The sequence below is a fragment of the Piliocolobus tephrosceles genome, chromosome 5 (genome assembly GCF_002776525.5).
Source record: "Piliocolobus tephrosceles isolate RC106 chromosome 5, ASM277652v3, whole genome shotgun sequence".
In the NCBI taxonomy this organism is placed as follows: Eukaryota; Metazoa; Chordata; class Mammalia; order Primates; family Cercopithecidae; genus Piliocolobus; species Piliocolobus tephrosceles.
In genome coordinates this window covers 158,668,053-158,687,831 of record NC_045438.1, presented here as the reverse complement: position 1 = coordinate 158,687,831, position 19,779 = coordinate 158,668,053, and the positions used below count along the sequence as shown (strand labels likewise).

Below are 19,779 nucleotides of genomic sequence, written 5' to 3'. Positions count from 1 at the left end.
CATGGAAACAATATAAATGTCCATTGGTCGATGAATGGATAAACAAAATGTGATGTATATACACAAACAATGGGATATTATTCACCTTTAACAAAGAAGAAAATTCTGACACATACTGCAACATGGATGAACCCTGAGGACATTGTGCTAAGAAAGATAAGCCAGTCACAAAAGAACACATACTTATGATTTCACTTACATGAAGAGGTATCTGAAATAGTCAAAATCATAGAAACAGACAGTAGAATGGTGGTTGGCAGGCGTGGGGGAGAGGGGAAATGAGCAGTTGCTAACAGTATAGAATTTCAGTTTTTCAAGATAAAAATCCTCAGGAGATTTGTTGCACAACAACGGGAAAATACCACTGAACTGTAACTTAAAAGTGGCCAAGATGGTAAGTTTTATGTTATGTGGATTTTAACATAATTGAACAGTTTTTACAAATAAACATGAAAATAAATTACTGTAAATGGTAAACGTATTTTTTATTTGTAAAATCTAAAATATATTCCTGCTTATCTCACCCACAATTATCTCTCTACATGAAGATTAAATTATTTGCATGTAACTTGTTAAAGATCAATTTTCATTTTAAAAATTGAAATTATCAGTATGGCACTGAGAATCTATGAATACAAATTCAAAACTTAAGAACTTTTTCATTACATAACACAATACTGATATTTTTGGTTGAAATAAAATATAAAAGGATCTCATACAAAATATTCTGATTTAGCTCTGATCTCCTCTCGATATTTGGCATTAAGGATGAGAGATGTCAAAGTTTCTAAAATTATAGTTTTTGCAAGAGCAAAGATGAAGAGCCCATCTGAAAATAACTGAACAATCAGAAAGCATTTTCCACTCAGTCCAAATAATTTGTGGAGGTAGTATACAGTAGAGTTACCACAGTGTTGTGACGAAAATCTCTGGGAGCTGACAGCCTGGATATAACTCTTCTCTATGCCTTAGTTTGCTCACATGGAAAAAGAAGCTTGTAATAGCACCCATATCTCAGAGTCAGCATGATGAGTAGGTTAACAGATATAAAACAATTTGAACCATATTATCACTGTGGTACATTCACAAAACAATGAACACTTAATCTGTTGCTTCTCTTTCTCCTAATTTTTCCCAGCGCTACTTTGAACTAGTCTGGGCTTCCACGGAGCCCAAGAAATGTAGAAAACCTGTCTGAATGATGATATGATTCCATTTATTTTTGAAGATATATATATGGATATGCAAATATTTAATTAAAGCAGTAAATCGCATGGGTATATACCATGTGTTTTATTAAACCAGTAATTGATCTTTATAATAACTAGTCTCTAAATTCCTGGATTAGCATGCTTAATTTTATTCTAGAAAGATTTTCCAGAATGAGATAGTAAATTCCTCCATGAAAAATAGTCCTAATAATAAACATGTTACCAAAGGAGAAACTAGTAACAGACTAAGCAGTTCAGTGACTTAATGATGAACCACAGCAAGTCAGAGCAGTGCTGGGGACAGCAAAGAAATGGAATTCATGGACATATTCAAAAGATGTTACATATAAATGCTCATTGTTCTCTGAAGATCAAATATCATGACATGACATGGGAAGAGAAGATAAATCATGAAAACAAGAGTGGGGGGAAAAATAAAGAAAAAACAACAAGTAAAAGACAATCTACTATTCCCTCTTAGCGTTGCAGACCACGATTACAGTCTTTTGGTCTGCACAGAGCTAGTGAGGCACCGAACCTGATACTGACAATTCCTTTTTTTTGTTCTTGTGTGTGTTTCTCCATGAAGGTGTAGACCGTCACCTAATGGAAAGCAAGATGCAGTCTTTTCATTGAGCATTCTTTTCAATTACACAAATGAGGAACAGTTAAATAGGAAACAGACCCCAAGAAGGTTTGGTTTATATACAGTAATGTAGTCAGGGGCTAACTCTGTTATAGAAGGGATTCCAAAATACCTCACTCCATTTACCATCATGTGAAATGAAATGCAGAACTTTCCACACTGCTAAAGCAGAATACCCTGTACATGATCTCCTCCTCAGTTAATTACTCTGTCATTGTTTTGCCTCTTCAAAGGGAAGGGAAAATCAAATGCAGATTTGGCATTGTGTTGTTTGAAAATAAAAAACAAAAAAAACCTGGAAAGTCTCAAATGATGCAAAACAGAAAAGACAGTAGCTTCTTTGACCTTTGGAAATTTCCACTGTTCTTTTCATATCCATTGACATAAATGACTAAGCAGTTTAAGTGTGTATGCACAGAACCCACTATAAAGTCATTCTTTTACCATTAGTTTTACTATAAAAATGTTTCCTACTCACATTCAGATATATGTACTTTTTTTTTTAACCAGACTTTTGATTTAGGACAAATAACACTAAAATTTCATTAGGAACCACTTACATCGAATTCAAAATATTCAATTATTTTATACCTAGTCACCACAAGTCAATATTTGTTTTATGATTTATCTAATAATGGTAACTATTATTAGATACATGTGGATTCAAAGAGTCAGGAAAATCCCTGAATTGATCATTGAGAATTTAGAAATTTATATACTGCAAATTAGAAATTAATAAAGGAATCAGTTGATACTGAATGATGCCAAATAAAAGACTATATCAAAAGCTAATTAACTGAGCAAAACTAGGCAAGTATAGTGTTATTAACAATGCCCATACAAAAACAAAATATGACAATCTTTTAATTGTTTTAAATTTGCCCTTGAAATCTAAATGTATAGAATTTAGAACTGTTGTAGAATTATCTCTACAACTTTCTCTTCACTTCTCATTCTTGAAGCATTTTTCATTAAAAAGAATTTTGCTTCCATGTTTAAAAATTGTCTTGAAAAAGAGCATCTTTTGTATCCTTATAGGCATGCAAGGCTTACATGATAAAATGCAGTGCCATTGTGGAATATCTTCATCCATATTGCAACTGTTCTTTTCCTTCCTCTGTAATCTTTCTTGGTTATGTACAAAGAGTATGACCATCAAAAGGATAATAAATGGCCTCTGCCACTGGGGTGTGTAATACGCATAGTGGGAATTGATTTGTTGGTTATGAAGGAAGCCACAGAGCACACAGATCACTGCAAAATCACATTGAGGCCAGCAGCTACTTCTCAGTTCATGCGGACATCTCCTCTATTGCTCAGGGGGTGAGCTGCCAGAGGGTGAGAAGAATGGTGAGGTCATCCAGTATTCAGCTATTAAATGAAACCTATTTCTCTGAACTTTAGCCACATTTCAAATGACACACATATATCCACCTTCCATGTCCAGTCCTAATAGAGATCTGAAATCAAACAAGATTTCTATGATCCATCCACGTAATCATAATAAAAAAAGACCAAAACTGCTTTGGAAAAAAAAGAAGAGAATGTATAAAAAAGGGAATGCATTCTTAAACTACTCTATTCTATAGTTAACAAGAATCCTTAGGAATTTGGATAAAACAAAGAGCCATTCACTCATCAATTATGCATAATAATTCTTACTTAAAAATCACTACCAATAGATGGCACTAAAAATTTCCATATTCCTTTCTTTTGGCATAACCAAACACACTCTGGTTGTACCATTTTTAAAAAAATTATGGTGCTTTTTTCATTATAATCATCTATAAGTAATTCTTTTATTTAGGTACTTCTTAATTTCTTTTCCACCATATCCCACTCATCAGCAAGTTTTTGAGCGTCGCTATCCTCACTGACTTCTGAGGCTTTCTAAGACTTAATAGTCTCACCTTTTCAGGGAGTCATTATCATGAAGATATCAAAGAAATGTTCATATATCATATCATTTCATGGTTGGAGAAGGTGTTATTATATTCCCTCGGCATTCCCTTCTCCAGAGGCTGAATTAAAGCCTAAATAAGATAAGTCACTTGCTTCAGTAATATTACTGGTAACAAAGAATTTTTAAACTAGTGTCACCTGCTTTTTTGTGAGGACTCTTCATCAATCAGCTACTGAATCACTTTAGCAAGAAACCCAACGACCACAAAACCCTAGGCTGATTGAAAGTGAGCATCTTTACCTAGAACCTAGGTTAAAGAAAAAAGCATTTCTTCCTTTGTAGAAGCTGGTTGAATTGGGTATAACTTATTCAACAGATTATCATTAAATCAATATAGTATATCAGGTTTTATCATAGTGCAGTTGGCAGAATAATGGCCCCCAAATATTCTATGCCTTAATTCCTGGAATCTGTGATTATTCGAAATTATATGGCAAAGGGAAATTAAGTAGCAGATGGAGTTAAAGTTGCTAACTGCTGGGCTTAAAATATGAAAAGTATTCTGGATGATTTAGTCAAGCCCAATCTAATCACAAGGGTTCTTTAAAAAAAAAAAAAAAAAAAAAGTAAAATGGAAGAAGGAAGCAAAAGAGACAGAATGAAAACACAAGAAAGACCCAGAAAAAGGGTAACATGAGAAGGATGGTGGAAACTGTTGTCTTTGAACCTGGAGATGATCCGAGGCCTGAAGACAGACTCTAGAGGCTGGAAAAGACAAGGAAACTCCTCTGGAGACTCCAGAAAGAAGGGAGTCCTGCTGACACTTTGACTTTAGCCCAGTGAGACACATTGCAGACTTCTGACCTCCAGAACCGTAAAATAACAAACGTGCATTGCTTTAAGTCACAAGTTGGTAGTCCTTTGCTCCAGCAGCAATAGATTGCTAATATAGATGAGCTCTGGATTCCCACCATTCGATTCCCACCATAGAATAACACCCCCACTCACCCACAGAATTTTCCATCCATTTGTAGAGACAGATGAGTGTAGAAAAGTAAAACACAGAGCTAAAATCCAGTGATAAGTGCTTTAGTGTTGTACTAAATACTATGAAGAAACATATAGAATAGACCGATCTCTAACTTAGCCAGAGGTGACTTCTCTTATGAGCTTTACAAGGTAAAGAGGAATTAAACAAATGGGTAGGAAAACTGGAAAGGCATTCCAACACTATGCAGTTTTCAGAAGAAAAAATCCTGTCTCCAAAACTGAAAACAAATGGAACTGGCTGGTGAAAGTCCAAGTAGGAGAAGATGTTTCCAGAATGTGAAGCTGGAGAGGTAGATATGAACTACTGGGAAGAGACCTGGCCAGTTTATGCCATATAAAGGAGTTTGGACATTGTCCCAACACCATCAGCAGACTGCATTTTTCTTCCCTTGGGGAAGGGGGGAATATTATTTTTGCATTTTTGAAACATTGCTCTGGCTGCAGAATAAATAAAGGTTTGGGAGGGTCCATACTAAAGGACGGAAAGCATGGTGACCTACATCAATGTTTATCAGTAATACCCGACCAGGGGCCGAGCTCTGGAGTCTTCAGACATGTGGTTGTGGATGTTCCTTGTTGTCACAGTAACATGAAAGTTGGCTAAGACACTACGCTTCCTGAAATGAGAATGCAAGTCTCAGACAAGGAAGAAGTCTTTTGTCCCCATGTTAGTTTCTTAGGGCTGCTGTAACCACAACATGGGTGACTTCAAACAACAGAAATTTATTCTCTTACATTTCTGGAGGCTAGAAGTCTTAAGTCAAAGTGCTGGTAGGGCGATGGTCCCTTGAAAGCATCTTGGAGAGGATTCTTCCTTGCTTCCTCCAGCTTCTGGTAGCCCCCAGCACTCCTTGGCTTATAGCAGCATACCACTAATTTCTGCTTCAGTCTTCACATGGCTGTCTTCCTCTGTATGTCTGTGTCCCTATGCATAAGAGCAGCAGCCATATTGGATAAGGGGCCCACCCTACTCCAGTATGGCCTCATCTTAACTTACATTCGCAATGACTCTATTTCCAAATAAGGTCACATTCTGAGATAATGTGGGTTAGGACTTCAACATATATATATATTATATGTCTCTCTCTATATATATATGGTGGGGGGGGGGGCAGGGAATACAATTTAACCCCTAACACTCCCAAACATGAACAGCTGCGTTTTTGAAGAAAAGAGAATTCAAGTGGTGGAAGAACAGAGATGAGGGAATGTACTCCAGAGAAGTCCGACTACTATGGACAGGATGTGGAGACTGAATATGAGGGCTGAAAGAAAAGATTCAGAAAGGGTTCCAAAGTTTCCGATTCAGGTAGCTTACCCAATGGTGACTGAATAGAGGACATATTAGAAAAAAATCATTGGTCGGGGAGTGGAGAAGATGAGGAAAAAGATAAACTCATATTGACCTTCTTATAGAAGATGGCAGTGGTAGCCAGGCACGGTGGCTCAAGCCTGTAATCCCAGCACTTTGGGAGGCCTAGGCGGGCGGATCACGAGGTCAGGAGATCGAGACCATCCTGGCTAACACAGTGAAACCCCGTCTCTACCAAAAAGTGCAAAAAACTAGCCGGGCGAGGTGGCGGGCGCCTGTAGTCCCAGCTACTCGGGAGGCTGAGGCAGGAGAATGGCGTGAACCCGGGAGGCGGAGCTTGCAGTGAGCCGAGATCCGGCCACTGCACTCCAGTCTGGGCGACAGAGCGAGACTCCGTCTCAGAAAAAAAAAAAGAAGAAGAAGATGGCAGTGGTATAGCCCAGAGAATTTTCCCAATTGTCAGTTTTCCTTATGGAAGTGGAGTTCAAGAGATGTCAGGACTGGAAATATAAATTTGAAGCCATACACATGATAACAAGAAGCAATCAGAATGGTGTGAAAATGACCTGAAACTTTAAAAAATTATAAAAATCTTGGTGACTAGTATGATACACATTTTCTCTTCTCATGGAATTTACTATATTGCTGAAGCAATTGACACTCCAGCACCCATTGAAGAGGTTCTTTTTCCATATGCTGCCTGATGGCTGCAAATCCACTTAATCAGGAAACAATGTGCCTCCACTCACTTCTCCGAAAAAGTTTATAAATAAGAGTTTTTAAGTTGAGAAAGAGTATTTGACATAGACAATACTACTGATGTAATATTAGCAGCTATTATGCATTGAATACACTGTGCACTGGGAGATTTTCATAAATGTATCTAATTTACAGGGCCAGTTTGGAGGACACATGGTACTGTACTCATTTTACAGAGGAGGAAACAACTAAGAAAGTTCAATTTACTTGCTTTACATCATACAGCTATTAAGAGACAGATCAAGACCAGAACCTAGATTTAAACCTGATTTTTGTCTAATGCCAAAACTGTGCATTTCCACAACTCATGCCATGTTTAACTACATGGGGGTTGGTAGGGATGGCAGGAAGGAGGTATACAACCCACTCACATATACCCAGAACTCACTTAAAATGCAAACTGATATTCATGATGTAGTGACTGCTCTGTGAAGGCAGGAACTGTCTGTCTTGCTCACTGCTGTGTTCTCAGGTGCTAGCACCATGCCTCCTGCATTGCAGGTGCTTGAAAATGAACAGGTACTAAATGAATACATTTTTAGAATAAGTAGGTTTCTAAATGGCTTCAGCTAAAACTATGAACTGCTTCTGCCCATTCCTATAATCTACCATTTCAATATTCATACAGCCCATGCCAATGTATGTGCTTGGTACCTAAGAAATTTGAAAGCCACCATTAGGATTTTCTAAATGGCTTCTGAAGAAAGGTACAACCAGATATCATTATGTGACCCTCTTTGGACAAGTTCATTGTGACACCATGCTTAAAAGAAAATGAGGTAAAATATGTCATGATAAGGAGGCACTTATTTGGAAAGAAGGAGCATTAATCAAAAATAAGTTATGACAATACTATAATCATGTGTTGATATTAGATAAATATTAACACATTAATTATAAATGACATCAGTTTCATTTTTTAACAAAATTGTTAAAATGCTCAAATCTTTTATTGTTTTTGTCTTCAAGTATTTTTGTGAAATGTGTATCTTTTTACATAGGTATCTGTACATATATTTTTGCATAAAATGTTCTGGATAAAATTGTTATCCATTCTTTCAACTTTTAGAAAACCTGATGAAAAGAAAAACTTCACAACTTTATTTTGATGTTGACGTTTTTAAACTGGACATTTCCTCTTAAAATTGTGTCTCCTTGGTCAACGTGGCTATTATATTTTTAATATAACACGTTGCACTTTTAACAGGTTTAATTCAATTTACAACAAATGCCTCTAATTAAGTTAAAAGATCTTTGAAAATTGCTAAATCTTAGGGGTAATATTACCACTACTGACATTGAAATAATTGATCATTCCCACTGAGGCACAAAAGTATAAATGTTCTAATGAGGAAACAGCGATTGAAGTATGTTGAAGGAATCCAAAGAGACTCCAAACTCTTTAGGCTGTTATTTCCAATGACAGTCTCTGAATGGGAGAGAGAAGCTTTGGAGGGGGCAGGGAACGATGAAACTTATCACACAGTATAAAAAGAAAATTGAAAGCAAACTTCACCACCTGAGGCAAAGGATGCCAAAGTCTGTTTGCCTTTTCACAAATACATTTTTTGAAATTCAATGTGTGTTGTACCTGTCTGTTTTAGAACGTTAATTTTACATTTGAAAATAACATTTTCCTTAACATTCTCTAGTCATAAATACTGGGTGCAATATTTGAATGCACTTATTTTTCAAAGAGAAAGTTTCTTAGAGTCAAAGATGAATAAATATAGGGCCAGTGCTTTATGATAATTAAGATGTATGAAAACTAAGGACAACAATTGTCCCGGACTTAACAACAATAGCAGAGCGGGAAGCAGAAATGGATGACTTTTGCCACAATTATTATCGCAGCTTACCTTCTGGCTTTGGGAAGTGACTTAGCTTTGCAGCTAATCTGTTAGAAAGAAGGAGAACATTTACCTTGCTGGTATTTGCCTGGCCTAATTAGTTAAAATGTTTACAAAGCACTTCATAAGTGAAAATAGCTGAATACTTTATGCATAATGGGAGTTTTATTAATAATTGGAACAATAATGTAAAAGCAGTTAGCTTTGAAAACAATTACATTGATGAGCTGTGTGGTAATGTGTTAACAGAACAGTACAAGAAAAAAAAAGAAAAGAAAAACAACTTCACAGCTTAGCCAGAAGCATGCCATCAGGAGCCTCCCAGACACGTAAGGCTGCCCACACTGGAGGATGAGGGAAGGCAGGGCTATGTACAGGCTGACAGCAGAGATTCCGGCTTAAATTTTTGCTCTTCTATCTATAGTTTTGTGATATTTCATAAATTATCTAGACTCTGGGCCTCAAATGACTTCTATAAAAACAAGAGATTGTACTGTCTACCACTTCAAATTATTATGAGGATCAAACAAGAGAATATGTCAGATTCCTGGGAAGGCAAATGCCACTTTTAAAGAAGAATTGCTTATTATACAAAGCTGAGAGGTCACTAACTAGTCAAAGAAAGTACTTTTGAATCACAAAATTAGTTTTCATTTTGTAGTCACCATTGCAGGCCATGGAAAACACATTTCAGTGAAAAGAATCGCATTGTGATTCTAACGGCATCTATAAGTAGCTCAGACATTGAAATCAAGAAACAAAGGACATAGCTTGATCTCTTCTTTGTTTCCTTCCTAAAACCATCGTTTGGATTGTATGTATTAGATAAACAGGTGTTTGGCAGTACGGAGTCCAAAAATAGAAATGCAACCCAAACCAGTGACATTATCAGATATGTTGAAAACAGTAGAAAGAGAAAAATATACGCAGTGTATATGAGTTTAAACAGGTCGATAAATTTATTTTGTGTAGAATGCACTCTAACACTCAGACTTTCTTGTGAGATCAAGTTTAATTTTGCCTTTTCTAGCAAAATATGGACATCTGTCAAATACAATATGGGTCTGACATCTTATCCTGACATAACAGTGTAATTCAGATATAACTCAGATTAAAATGAAAATGAAGACGAATGAGGAAAAAGTAATAATTCAGTGTTGACAAGAAGTCGGAGGGTAGCAGCCCTGCTCTGCTGTCAGTGTCTGGAGTAATAGTACTCATAGCACTGCTCAGGAAGGCATAGCTCAACTGAATTCATTTGAATTGAAAATGCACATGGCATAAATAATGAACTGTATTTAGCAGTATATGTAATATGTACATATATGACATATAATATCTATTTGATGAATACAATATCAAAAGAAAAATGTATAGGAGTTTTAAAAGTATAAATTTTTAAAATCAGATGGAACTGGATTTGAATATTAACCTCATCACAAAGTAGCTATAGAAACCTGAGTAAAGTACTTAACTTCTCTAAAATAATAATTCTAATAACGTGAAGAAGATAATACTTTTTTTTTTTTTTTTTGAAGTGGAGTCTCACTGTGTCACCCAGGCTGGAGTACAGTGGCGCAATCTCGGCTCACTGCAACCACTGCCTCCCGGGTTCAAGCAATTCTCCTGCCTCAGCCTCCCGACTAGCTGGGACTACAGGTGCCTGCCACTGTGCCTGGCTAATTTTTTTGTATTTTTAGTAGAGATAGGATTTCACCGTCTTGGCCAGGCTGGTCCTGAACTCCTGACCTTGTGATTCACTTGCCTTGGCCTCCCAAAGTGCTGGGATCACAGGCCTGAGCCACTGCGCCCAGCCAATAAAACCTATTTTAAAGGTTCATGAAGAAATGTAAAGGAGCCCAGGTGTGGTGGCTCTTGCCTGTAATCCCAGCACTTTGGGAGACCCTGGTGGAAGGATCACTTGATGCCAGGAGTTGGAGACCAGCCTGCGCAACATGGTGAAACCCCCCCTCTACAAAACATACAAATATTAGCCAGGCATAGTGGTCCACATATGTAATCCCAACTATTCATGAGGTTGACCTGGAAGGATTGCTTGAGCCAGGAATTAAAGGCTGCAGTGAGCTGTGATTGCACCAGTACACTCTTGCCTGTGTGACAGAGCGAAGCCTTATCCCCCACCCCCCCATAGAAGGAAAAAAGAAATGAAAACAGAGAATACATGTAAAGCTATTAGCATAATATTTGTCTCACAGGGGGCCGGGCGCGGTGGCTCATGTCTGTAATCTCAGCATTTTGGGAGGCCGAGGTGGGTGGATCACGAGATCAGGAGATTGAGACCATCCTGGCTAACACGGTGAAACCCCGTCTCTACTAAAAATACAAAAAATTAGCTGGGCATGGTGGCGGGCGCCTGTAGTCCCAGCTACTCGGGAGGCTGAGGCAGGAGAATGGCGTGAATCCAGGAAGCGGAGCTTTCAGTGAGCCGAGATAACGCCACTGCACCCCAGCCTGGGCAACGCAGTGAGACTCCATCTCAAAAAAAAAAAAAGAAAAAAAAAATTTGTCTCACAGTTAGTGCTCAGTTAATATTAGCCAAGTAGAATTATTCTTATTTTTTGTCACCATCATTATTATTAAAAACCATGATGGCAGCATTTTCTAAACAAATAATGGAAATAATCTGAATTCCACTCTCTTCTAGTTTCTTACAAGGAGGTGCCCTTGCTATAGAAATAAGATTTAAATCCTTCCAGTTATGTCGAGAGAACTTTTAGTAATTATTAATCCATATCTTCTTTTAAGACTTCCAAATAAAGACCTAAAGTAGAGAAAAATATGTCTTCATAATTTAATGCAACAAAATACGTAATATATTAATTATTTTGCTTTCCAATTTAATCCTGAGTTGTTTTATTTAGTCCTCTATTATAAAAAGTAATTTGTGTTGATAGCTCTGAGGAAATCTAGAAATTAAAGAACTAATTAAATTCTTTCTGAGTAATTTTGGAGTCTCTCTATCAATATATGTGTGCTCACACGTTCAAACATCTCCGAATAGCCAAGCACTGCAGGATGTTTCTCGAAACTGACCTTCCATGATGTCTACTTTGACTCACCCTTTCCTCTGGGCAAACAAACCTAACCTTTACGCCACATTTACAAAGGAATCATAGATCATGCACCTCATAGAACTGAACTAGAATGTCAGAAATTATGATCAAGATAGGAAAGACAGGTAATCAGAAGCTGACCTATTTTGTCGTGAATTTACTATGGATGGAAGATCTCAAGGAAGTTTTTACTTTCTTAAGTAATAATAGTGATAAATACTCTGTAAAATATTTAAATAATGGTCCCATTTCCATAGATAGTTTGGCATCTTCAAAGTTATACTTAAATAATATTTTTATAAATAATTTACCTGAATATTTAAGTAAAGGAGTTTTTAAAACATATCATGAAAGCACTATAAAGAAACTATAACTGGTGTGATAATTCTAGAATTTCACCCTGAAACAAAAATACCATCATAGTTTACAAAATCCTTTGTTAATTTAATTCTGTGTATATACCTATATTTTCATAAAGGTGCTATTTTTTTTTCACCTGGGGCTCTGATATATATAAATAACAGCAAATCTCTTGTTATTTTTAAATGTAACTCAGTTTCTTGATCTTTCATGTTTTTTACATATGCATTTATCAAAGTATATATCAGCAAATCTTAAAATCAAAACCTAAATTGATATTTAAAATTTAGATTTTAAATTCTAAAACATATACAATTTAGTGAATATAAAATTTACTGAAGCACTCTTATTCAAATGGGACAAAAATCTGGGAACACAATGCTGATTAGAATAGCAAGGTAAATATAAGCCACCGAAATGTTGAGCCCTCTCCTACTAAATAATTGTCTTCTCGGAGGCAAAGTCGAATGCAGGAGGTCCCTTGAGGAGAGATTACAAGAGCTGTACCTGTCCTAAAGGGAAGGAGGTAGAACTGAGCAGAAGGAGAACCTGACCCACAAGGCCTTTGTGATGATCTAGAGTTAGAGTGGCCCTTCATACTGTCCCGAAATAAGGCAAGGGGAGCAGGCCTTTGTGTTTCCACATTAGTCATCAGCTTGAGTTGCCCTATTAGAGGGGCACAACATGGATGAGAAAATTTCCTATGACCAAGGAGAATTCCCAAGGAGGCCCTCAGGTCTCAGCCATCCATGACCAATATTCCCAGCAACTGAAGGATGGGGGCTGGGTCTGAGTGAAACATGACAGTATCCATCGTAGTCCACCCTTTGTGCCACTCAAATCCACTTGCTTCATACAGTAAATTCACACCATCTGGAAACTGTTCCAGTTGGTCAGTCTTGTTTCCTGGGAAGCTTAGTGAAGAAGGGTGAGTGGGGACAATGGCATCCTGAGTTGTACTGCCACCATACAATGGCTGTAGTTGATCTCGAGGTTAACATTGACATTCTTTATCACCTTCCTCCACCGTACTTACTCTGAAGTAGCACTTCTGCTGGTCTAGATGTCTTGCTTGTTGAGATGTTCTAATCTTCATGCCCTGAAGGTCCGAGTCCTAGACAGTGTGACCCTCCCAGGCTTCAGCTCCTTTCTGTGTCCATTGACAGTTAAAGCCAGACATGAGGACCAGAAGAAGCCCCAGATGGATCACCTGACAACCAAACCTATTTTCCCCGTTCCCATTGTGTAGTAGCAGCTCCACCTCCTACCAAAGATAAGAGATAATTAACCTTGACAATAATGTGACTTCTTTCCTTGCCTGCGGTCTCTTGGCATGAGGAGCCTGAAATGACCTGGTGGTGACTATGGCTTAATGTTCTGTGTCCTGAGATGGAAATGGTTTCCTTCTGCAAAGCAAGGCCTCCAGAATTCTGCACCCTCAAAATTGTTGGGTTAGGAAACAAATTCCCCATGTGGGTCACTAGGAGTCATTTTAAGTGAGGTCCTTTCCATTTCCAGCTCTTGTCTTCCAGTTATTCTATGTATAAGGGACACCCATATTATGGTTACTGATTTAGTGTATGTTGGGCCCCCCATCCTTCCAAGGTAATATATTCAATCCAGTGACTGAGCTGAACTTCCAAGAGGCTACTTCACCAGTCTATCAGGTTGGAAGCATATGGAGGGTGGGAAATATACTAAGATTAGTGGATCATAGTACTACAGCTGCATCTCCTTGGGAATACAATGAGCCCCTTGTTCTTTTCTTTTATATATATACTTTAAGTTCTAGGGTACACGGGCACAACGTGCAGGTTTGTTGGTGTGCTGCACCCATTAACTCATCATTTACATTAGGTGTATCTCCTAATGCTATCCCTCCCCCTCGCCCTACCCCACAACAGGACCCGGTGTGTGGTGTTCCCCACCCTGTGTCCAGGTGTTCTCACTGTTCGATTCCCATCTGTGAGTGAGAACACGCGGTGTTTGGTTTTCTGTCCTTGTGATGGTTTGAATGAGCCCCTTGTTCTGAGGCAGTCTTGCACAGCCTTCTGGCTGAAGGGATCAAACCCTCTGTAAATTGTCAGACAGTGTACAGGCCATGTCCTAATTGGCAATACATGCAAACCCAAATCTAGAATATGTGTTGCTCCTGGTCGAGCTGACTTGCTGCATCTTCCAAGGAGGAAGGGGCCCAATGTAGTCAACTTGCCACCAAATGGCTGGTTGGTCTCCTTGAGAGATGATGCTATATCAAGGGCAGCATTTATTTCTATTGGTGATGGGCTGGACATTTGGCAACACTAGCTAATGTAAGCCATGGTGAATTGCAGCCCATACTGTTCGCCTGCACATAGCTTTCATCTCTGCCCACATGTCTATTTGGTTCATGAACTCATTGTGCCAGCACTGAGATGGTCAATTATAAAGACAAGCTCAGGTTAAACAGCTGAGACACTGTGTTTACTTTTTGCTTGGTGCTTCTTCCAGGGTGGATGCTACCTGTGGGTGTTAACATGCAACCCAAAAATGTTTATACTTTGTACCCACTTCAAAGGTAAACTCCTGTGATTCTTTCTCAAAACTCATTACCTATTTTCTCTTTACCCTTTCAGGCCCCTGTCCAAGCAGCCAGGATATCTGTGTCTACCATGAGCCGTCACAGATGTTTACCTTAGGCCACATCACTTTCAACACAAAGGTAACGACTAGTTGCAACTGCAGGAGTGCTACCCACTGGAGAATTTCCCCTGCCTGCTGCTGTGCAGGGACACCCCAAGTGAGCTGTAATACAGCAGTTATCTGTTTTCCACTACATGAACCACCTGCAAGCTATGCTTGTTCTTCTTTTCTTTTCCATCAGGTGGTCATAAAAGCCCTCTCTCCTATATTGACACAGATATTAGTTCAGAGAGGGAATCCAGTGCATCAGCGGTAGGTATTATGGAAGTCTAAGTCATCTGCTCATACAGCGCACTTTTAAAATTAAGGTCATCTCCAAAAGATGGCATGGTTCCACCAGTATGGTATCACAGATATGGCATATGTCCAAAGTCATCAAATTGTATACATTATACATGTGCAGGATTTTTTTTGGGGGGGAGTACATCAACTATACCTAATTAAGATTACATCAAAAACTGATAAGTGCTATGAAAAAATTATATGAATCAGGATAATGAGATTGGGATTGACTGTTGGGTGAACATGGAAGGCCACAAGGTGGCATTTGAGAAGACCTGAATTAGATGAAACCATGTCAACTTATGACAATAGGCAAAAACATTCTAGAGAGAGTGAGTCTGTCCCTGGGTCTAATCATACCTGAGGTCAGTGGCCAATTTTATTCTCTATCTGCCACTATCCTCCTTTAAAAAAAATTGATGCCAGGCATGATGGCTTATGCCTATAATCCCAGCACTTTGGGAGGCTGAGGCAGGCGGATTGCCTGGGGGTCAGGAGTTTGAGACCAGCCTGGCAAACGTGGTGAAATCCCATCTCTATTAAAAATACAAAATTTAGCTGGGCGTGGTGGCGCGCACTTGTAATTTCAGCTACTCAGGAAGCTGAGGCAGGAGAATCGCTTGAACCTGGGAGGTGGAGGTTGCAGTGAGTCAAGATCACACCATTGTACTCCAGCCTGGGTGATAGAGTGAGACTCCTTCTCAAAAAAAAAACAGATATATATATATATATATACACACACACACACACACACACACACACACGAGCTCATTTAAATTTTGTGATTTTGACCAAAGAATTCTATTGTAGACTGCATGCTTGTGTTCCCCCCAAATTCACATGGTGAAACTCCAATCCTCTAGGGATGGTGTTAGGAGGTGGAAATGTTGGTAGGTGATTAGGTTCAGCTGAGGTCATGAGGGTAGGAGCTCTCAGGATGGAATCCATGCCCTTATAAGAAAATAAAGAGACAAAAATTTGTTCTCTCAGCCATGTTAGGATCCAAGGAGAAGACAGCCATCCATGAACCAGGAACAGAACCCAACCAGACACCAGATCTGCCAGCACCTTGATGTTAAGCTTCCAGCCTCCAAAAATAAATGTTTGTGGTTTACCCTATGCAGTATATTTTTGATACAGCAGCTCAAACTGACTAAAACCAATTCTAACATAAATTCTAGTATTAATTCAACATATGCTGTGTTGCAGTGGAGTTGGGATGGTGAGCCTATTTTCTGTGAATAACAAAAAAAAGTTAATAATACTAATTATAAGATTTGCAGGGACCATGTGGCAATAATTAGTTGGCTACCCAAAAGCACATTCCAATCCAACTGTCCCTTTCCCTCCTCCAACTGGAGAGGCTAGAAAAGTCTAGATATTCCTTTTTCCAACTTCCCCTTGTAATGAAGAGTGGGCACATGACCCAGTTGTGAACAGTGAGATACAAGGGGAAGGCTGCTGAAGGGATTCTGAGAAAGTGAATCCTCTCCCTAGCAGAAGGGAAAACACAAATAAGTTCACTTCCCACTAGCCCCTCTTTCCCTTTGAATGTGATCTTGTTACTTAGAGCTCATGAAATCATGAGGGTCAAAAGAGAGAATCATGGAGAGGCTGAGCCAGAATCCTGACACAGCCAAGCCATAGAAAGAATACCAGCAACTGCCTACTTATCAACTCCCTGTTGCCTGAGAAAAATGGACTTCTCATCATTTAGGACATTCGTGTTTGGCTTTCCTTTTATTTGCAATTTGAAAATATTATTTACTTAAACTAACCATGTAATACATTGAATTCCTAAAACTTAACAAGACCTAGAATAGGAATTGCCATTAAATAAAAATCTATGGTGTAAACAAAATTAAGGAGAGTTGAAAATATAAGAAAGCAGATACAGCCATCATCATGTTTGCCTTGATGATGTCACTCAAGTCACAAAGTCAGGAAACCAAAGGACCTAAGTTTTGTTTTAAATATTCAGGATGGTCTTTCAGTTGAATAGCAAAGGTAAAAGAATCATTGAATTATTTATTGATTTAGATGCTGGGGTTGGTGCTATGTGTGTGTGTTTCATAGGTGACAGAATGATTATTAAATGCACACTGCACATATGGGCAGCAAGTGCCATTTAGAGAGATAGCCATGAGATTTGCTAGCAAAATATTTCTCAGCAAAGCTGCTCTGTGTGTGTGTGTATGTGTGAGTGTGTGTGACTGTGTGTGTGGGTGTGTGTGTTATGTGTTCAGAAGCAATTCACAGCACTAGGATTGCATCTGCCTGGAGGCAATCACAGACAATGTACACACAAATACATTCAGAAACACGGGGAAAATCTGTTATTATGTGAAATGTTACATTTCCCATACTATTCCTCATAACTGCAACATTAATTATTAGGTCCTACTTGGTAAAAACAAAACAAGACACTCAATAGGTTATTCAGGAGAACACTGTATTAAATGGAAAACAGGGATTTGAATATGATGTGAGAAAGTGAATGAAATACTTAAATGCCCTCTAAATTAGCTCTGAATGGAAACATCTAATACTAAATTCGGAAATTAAAAATTTCTAAATGTCGGGGGTTCTCAAAATGAAGGGACACTGCAATAACCCCTATGTAAAGCAAATCAAAATAGAACTCCCCCCAGGGGTAAAAGCCACAGTGAGAATTTGAACTCAAGTCCTATGAAGCCAGAAGGCAACACCGCCTTTCTCCAATGGTAAAGAGCCACATAGAAGAATAGTACCTGAGATGTCTGAATTCATCTTCTGGAATCTTTGAGTACATTTAGAAATTAATTTCTATTTATATAGCAATTGATCAGAGAGTTTTAAAAATAGCTCATCATCCAGTGTCCTGAAGTCATGAGCAAAGCTTGTGAAAAATAAAAATCCTCTTGTTTTCCTTCAAGAGTGTAGCAACAGTGTTTTCATTTATTTTCAGAAAGCAGCAGACAGAGAATAAGGGCAGATTGCCAAATACGAGACTAGGGATGTCCTTGAAGACAGCCTAAACCAAAACAAACACAAAAACAAACGTGTCTACAATTAAAAGATAGTAACACTGCATTATAATTAGTTGTCTCAGGAAGTAAAGATGTTTTCAGTTAACTGAATGGGTAACAATTACTTGGATTATTGTCATACTTAAAATGTCAGTGTTAAATGATTGCTTTAAGCACATAATAATAAATTCTGCATTCTTAAGTGGCAAACACAACAAAGCCAAATATAGAGAACGTTGTTACTGGAAGCAAAATTAAACATTAACAAAAACCTGCAACACGCATTTTTAAAACACAGGGAACAAAAGAGGAATAGCTGGAGATAAACAAAGATTGTTCTGATATTCACCACTTGCCTTAGAATTAGGAACAGGTCAAAAACTCATGGAGAAAACCTGTTTGAGGCACGCCTACCATTTCAGAAGTAAACACACAAGGAGGGATGACTACAGAGAATAGTATAGAACCTTCAAGACCTCTTCCTGGAAATCTAGGTTAATTATAGTATTTAGGAAAATGACATTGCTTAATTTCACACCTGCGATTAAATCCAACATGATTTCCTGGGATATGTTACGATCACATCGTCGTCCTTGCAAACCATATTTTTCCCGTGTCGCTGTTAATTGCACGGGATTAACAAATAACAAGGGCCATTTGCTTACACTGCCACTGTCAGGAGCATCTCTCTCCTTTTCTCCAATATAGGCTCTTACTTCCTTTTGAATTCCCAAGTCCTCCAAACAAACCTAAAGCTTTCAGTGATTCAGCTGAGGCAGTTTACCCATCCTGCAAGCCATGCCACCTGAAAACTAATACCACAGAGCGGGAAGTTAGATCTAACTGCAAAATTGTGGGAAGAGTTAGTTCTTCCCTTTGGAAGTTAGAGTTTAATTGGCTATATTAGATATTCCTCTACTCATCACCCATGACTCAACTGCACTGATAACAATGGAGCACAAATACAATGGGCTCTGTCCTTCCTCTTCTGCCGGGAGAGAAGACATACCACAGCCCTGATGTTAATTGTCTAGTTGGAAAGTTCTAAAAGGTTTGGAGTGGATAAGAGGCCACTTGTAGCTGGAAATAAATGTTTAAGGACCATCTGCTGGGAAAATGGTTTGTGAGATGGACTCTGAAGGACTGGTAGGATTTGGGCTGGCAAAAGTGTGGGAGTCTGAGGATGATGTAACAATGTGGAAGAATCCAAGAAGAGGGACATGGCAGAATGATGAGGCAAACTTAGCTGCCTCCCATCTTTCTTCACAGAGAGAGAAAATATTTCCTCCCTATAAAGGTCTTGAGCAACAAGTAAATTTTTAAAAAGACTCATTTGCCCTTTGTTGCCAACATCCAGAATTATATACTTCTCAAAAAGAAAATAAAGAAGAAAAAGCTAATCTATTCTTTCTCCTTAGAAAAAAAATACAATGTTTTCTTTTGGGCTAAGCTATTAAGGTACTTCTCTCTCAGAATTTATACACCTAACAGAGCTGATAAGAGCTTCCAAGCTCAGAACTTGAAGGAAAATCTATCATTATTATCATTCTTATATTCCATTCAAGATAAGACTTTCTTTGAAAAGTATGATTTAATAAACAAACAAGCAAATCAGACAATCACACCAAATGCTGAACCCAGA

General features: G+C 38.3%; 1 protein-coding gene across 1 annotated transcript in view; it reads right to left on the bottom strand.

The window, feature by feature from the left end:
- Window positions 1-19,779, bottom strand: part of OFCC1 (orofacial cleft 1 candidate 1) — a 496,016-nt gene that overhangs the window by 745 nt on the left and 475,492 nt on the right. The window lies entirely within an intron of this gene.